Source organism: Meriones unguiculatus (assembly GCF_030254825.1).
Source record: "Meriones unguiculatus strain TT.TT164.6M chromosome 13 unlocalized genomic scaffold, Bangor_MerUng_6.1 Chr13_unordered_Scaffold_47, whole genome shotgun sequence".
Taxonomy (NCBI): domain Eukaryota; kingdom Metazoa; phylum Chordata; class Mammalia; order Rodentia; family Muridae; genus Meriones; species Meriones unguiculatus.
The window spans coordinates 1,196,678-1,202,488 of NW_026843653.1; positions in this window are offsets into that span (position 1 = coordinate 1,196,678).

Here is a 5,811-nt window from a genome sequence, read left to right on the forward strand (position 1 = left end):
TCCTCCTCGGTCATGGCCTTCTCAGCAGCAGCCTGCTATTCTTTCTCAGTCTCCTCTGGGTATATGTAGAAGTAAAGATCAAGCATAACCTCCCATGACTGCTCACAGAAGATAGTGCCATGCATGAGGTGTACTTCCTCGGCCAGCATCCACCACTGAGTGAACTCCCTTGTTACGTGGATGGCAATGTTCACATAGTGCAGAGAATCTGTCTTGCACTGAGCAATGGTAGGCAGGTTGACCTAAGCAGCCTCTGGGAAGGGCTGGTTTCAGCCCTGAGATCAGTTACCACTAGAAGCCATGGCTCCCTGAAGCTGCTTGCATCTGGTTAGTGAAGATCCCAGGTGTGAAGGGGGCAGCAATTGGAGTGGCTACAATGGTAGCGGCAAACTTCAGCACAGCTTGCTCACCAGTGTTCCTGGAGGCGATGACACTGCCATCAGCAAGGTTCTCAATGGCAACAATAGCCTGAGCTGCAAGCAACAGGTCCTTTTCAGATTTATGATGTAGATACCATCACTTTCCTTTTGTAGATGCATTGCTCCATCTGAAAGTCAAGGTTCCTGCCACCTAACTGGGTTCCTGTGGCAAGGAACTTGAGGACATCCTCCTACTTCATCTGCAGGACATCAAGGGCTCAGAACATTGTGTAAGTTTCCCCTTTAAATTATGCTGGGAATCAAGAACAAGACCATATGGACCCATCCACAGGCAGTGCATAAAAGTGTGTGTATGTTTAAATTTTTGTAATCTTACTATTAAGTTTATAGGACAAAAAGATCTTTGAGATAAGTGTACACTAAATCATTTCTATCCTATTTTCAAACCACTTGTCTTAGTTACTTTTCTATCACTATGCTAAGATATCATGACCAAAGCAGCTTATAGAAGAAACAGTTGTTTGGGTACTTAGAGTTTCAGATGATAAGTCCATGAATATCATGGCAGGGACCATGGTGGCAGACAGTAATGGCAGACAGAGCACCAGAGAGAACAGTGGTTCAGAGCTTACATCCTGATCTATAAGTATGAGGCAAAGAGCTAACTGAGAATGTGTGGGATTTTAAAACCTCAGAGCTGACCCACAGTGACACACCTCTTCAACAAGATCACACTTATTTTTCCAAAATTGTTCCACCAATGGGAGACCAGATTTTCAAACATATGAGATAGTAGGGGTCATTTTCATTCAAAGAACTACACTCCTCAATAGCTTCCTATGTAGCCAGGAATTAAGATAAAAATTTGAATGTCCCAAAGCATCTCAGGCACTCAGATTCTTGTGCTGTTTTGTTGTTGCTGCTGCTGTTTTGTTTTTGAGACCGAGTTTCATATAGTCCAGGTTGACCTTCATTCCTGACCTCCCTGTTGCTCCATTTACAGGCATGTGTCACCACACTTGCTTTATGATAGTTTTTGTTTTGTTTTGTTTATTTGTTTGTTTGTTTTGGTTGGTTGGTTGTTTTGCTTTGCTTTTCAAGACAGAATCTCCCTGTGTAGCTTTGCCTGGACTGGACTAGCTCTGTTGACCAGGATGGCCTCAAAATCACTGAGATCCAGTGTGTGCCACCATGCCTGCTGACCTCTTTTTTTTTGAGGGGGTATTTTTATCTTTTCTTTAGATGAGTGATAAGATTATTTTACTTGTATGTATATAAGTGTACCACATGTGTGCCTTATATCCCAGGAGGCCATATGGCATCAAATTTTCTGTAACAGGAGTTACAGAAGATTGTGAACCACCATGGACATGCTAGGAACTCTGCAAAAAAAAAAAGTAGAGAATGTTTTGCTTTGTTCTAAGATTTATTATGTATACAATGTTGTGTTTTCATATACACCTGCATGCGAGAAGAGGGCAACAGATTTCATTGTGAGCCACCATGTGGTTGTTGGGAATTGAACTCATGACAAAAAGCAGCCAGTCCTCTTAAGGAATGAGGCATCCCTCCAGCCCCACAAAAAATACAGAAAAATACAGAAAGTATTTTTCATCACTAAGCCATCTCTTCAGCCCCTCTGGCTTCCTCTTTAATCTTTGTTATTTCTTTTTGAGAAGCACATGGTGGGAGTGTAGCTCAGTTGATAAGAGGTGGATCAGATGGATCAGAAATTTAAGCTGTTTAGTATAAGGCCAGGCTGGGGTACAGGGGACCCTAACCAAGTAATAATAATAGTAATAACTATAATACGCTTCAGGTAAAAGCATTATTTGGCGATCATTGTTCCAAGCCAGAGCTAACCTCATGTCACCAACTTTCCTCAGAGAAAAAGCAAGGAGGCAACATGGTCCAGCCCAACAGGATTTTCTGCATACCGATCCCTCTCCAACCGAGATTTCCCAGCCAACCATGTGGAAATGTGTGCTCCCACAGGAGACCAGAGGTGCCCCAGCTTGTAGCGCTGGCAGTATGGGGCAGGCAAAGTCACAATGGATCACAACTGTTTTGTCACCAGCCCACTGAGACCATCACAAGCAAACAAAACCGCAAAAGAACAACACAAGAAAAAATGCACTGGGTACAATGCGTGTAAAGAAAATGGAAGAAGAAAATACCAAAACTCAAAACAGTGACCTGTCTCTCTATGGGCCCTCTATCCTGTTCCATAAGTGGTGACCTACACCGAAATCAGGATCCAACCAACTACACCAGAGTTTGGAATGGTGTCCTGCATTCAGCCAGACCAGAGAATGACGCAGTAAAATATCTGTTGATCTCTACCAGACCAGAGTCCAAACACCAGCCAAACTCTGCCAGACCAGAGACCACAGCAGCAGCAAATCTCGGCCAGATCACAGTCCAGAGCAGCATCCAAACTCTGCCAGACCTGAGGCCAGAGTAGTGGCTAAGCTCTGCCAGACCAGAGACCAGAGAACATTGGCAGAGGTGCCAAGCCTGGGGCTCCACATACTGTATCCATCTTTTGGCACCTCCTTGCCACTCTCATGGGAGCCTGTGGAGCATAGCTCAAGCTTCCCTGAAATGGGAAAGAATCAAGTCTAGAGGGATAGAAGGATTCTGTCCCATGTCCTCAGTCAGTCTCAGAGACAAAAAAATGGCAACAAGGGACAAAACAGTTAAACAAGACACAAACAGCTAGATCCCATTGCTTGTGCAGCAGAAAAATACACAGAGCTAGACAGCAGATTCCACCATTCCTGCAGTGGAAAAAAATGAAAGTAGGATATCAGAGAATCTCTGCTACAGGAGATACCTGCATTGTCCTTGTCCAACGATCCAGAGATCACAGAAAACTGGGTACTCTACCACCCTTTACAGATAGGGGCACATTCATCCTCTCTGAGGTCCAGAGATCACAGAAAACTCAGTACTCAATTACCTTTACAAATGTGCCTCTTTGAGGGGGGTCTGGAAAGTCTTCCAGGCCCCCTCTGCCCCACAGCTGTCCAAAGCATCAGCTCTAACCTTTCTGACCACACAGATTACACATTTTGCCTCGAGTCTTGAAAAAAGAAACTACAGAAACACAGAGCCAGACACAGAGAGATACTGACAGAGTGCTCACTTACTGGCTGTTGTTCAGCTCCATGTGCTGGGGGTGCTTGGGAGACTTGGGAATCCAATATGAGAACCCATATGTTATGGCCAGCACTTAGGGTCACCAAAGATCATCAGGAGCTGGACCATATATGCAAGAGCAAAGAGTTTTATTTGGGCTTAAGCTGGGTCTCTCCATCATTACCAACACAATGGATCAGAGAGGAGAGCCCTGAGCAGCTGCATGGCAGGGTTTTGATTGGGGTCTGAGGAAGGACCAGGAAGTTGTAGTTTAACAGTTAAAGGATTGGGTGACATTCAGCAAGGGCAAGCTTTTTATCAAGTGATTGGCTAGCTAACATAACTCTAGGCCTCAGGAATGTTAGGTATTTTCTGTGTCATTGAATCTTCTACAAGGTTGGTAGGGTGCTCAGCACAATTGTCCCACTTTAAGATACTTTTCCATCCTTGTGGTTATCCTCAGACTGTTCCTTGGGTAGGGAATCTTATGACATGGCCCAATTCCTGGTGATCTTGGGGTAGAGTCACTAGTCTGGTGACCTTTAGGTGACCTTTTTTAGTCCTAGTTCCTGGTGATCTTTGGGGGTGTCAGGTAGGTTCTCTAAGTTCTAAAAGATCCATTTGGATTTTGTGGGGGTTGTAAATGATATGTCCTGTGTCAGAAAGCACTCCAATATCAAGCTATGATATAGAAGAGTAGAACTGATGATGTAAAGTATTTACTATTGCTGAGAAACTAGAATTTAGCCGAGGGAAAACTGCCTGTAAAACACTACACAAATAAGTAGTATGATAACCAGGCCTGTTAGAGATTAGGATCGGAGGATGCACATGTTTGCTGACCAGGATTATCTAGAAATGTGGCAGGATGAGTTCTTTTAATTTGTAATTTTCCAACGTGTATTTATTAATTCATGAATGTGAATGAAAACAGACCAGATTGGTGGGTGTACAATTTGGGTCAGGTAGCTTGATCCAGTGAATATTGAATTTCAAATTAATGGACTTTCCTATGCCCATATGTACAATCCTCATTGAAATAGTTCTGTCAGTTCAAATTTGAGCCACAGGCTAGTGGATAAAGCTGTGTCTGTCAGGTTACAGGTCTCAGCAGCTAATATTGTACACAGGGACAACATTAAACAGTATCTTATTAATGGCTTTCACTCTACAAGAGATTGACCTGTGTTTTTCAAAGTCAGTATGCTATGTGTATTTTTCAACTAAGAGGTTAAGATCACTGGCTGCTCTTTCAGAGATCACAAGTTTAATTCCCAACAACCACATGGTGGCTCACAACATCTATATGAAATCTGGTGCTCTCTTCTGGCGTGCAAGTGTACATGCATGCAGAACACTGTATACATAATAAATAAATAAATAAATAAATAAATAAATAAGTCAGTTGTTGGTATTACTAAATTTTATTTTGTTGATGAATCACTGCTCTAGTCTATTAGTTAATATTCTCTGATAATCCCCAGTCATTAAGAATTTCATTCCTTTTTCTTTAGTGCTTTGATTTTTGTTTTTGTTTAAAGCAATGTCTCCTGTAGATCAGCCTTTCACATGTTATGTAGTTTACACTTTATTTGAACACTGAATGCTACCTCTACAGCCCAGTGCCTACAATATAATCCTCCAACTCTTTTCAGGTGGGCCCTGACTGGTTAGTGTGAAGTAAAAGAGATCAGTGAATGAGTGTCCACTGACTTCCCTGGGTTTTGTTTGTTTGTTTGTTTGGAGCTGGGTGATTACAAATAAAGCGAGACCTGTGTAAGAATTGAGCTCACTGAGCTACTTTGAAGCTGGTGTTGTCACAACACAGAAAGGGAGGGGAAGAGGGAAGATGGCAATGATAATGGTAATCAATTTTAGATGGTCAGTAAATGTGAAAAGTGTATACTTAGGGCTGGGAGTTATACACAAAGAGAATCAAGAATATGGATTAGTTGCTGAACTTGTTTCTGGAAAGCAAATTTTTACAGTTACACTAGTTCAAACACACAGAAGATCTGGACAAAGTGGGGTGGTAGTGCCTAGCAGGAATGCTTTCCCCTCCCCCCATTTGAAAATGCACAACCTGAGAGAGAAAAGGTGTGAGTAATATTTTGTGTGCTCTAATACATACTTGAATTCCCTGAAGAATATTGGACCATAAAGCCATTTTCAACTTTTAAAAATAATTTTTAAGATTATAATGAAATCGTTTCAACTTTCTCATTCCTCTCTACTCTTACATCTCAAAAGATGGGATAAATCCTTAAGGTGGCTACTTAACAATCAAAGC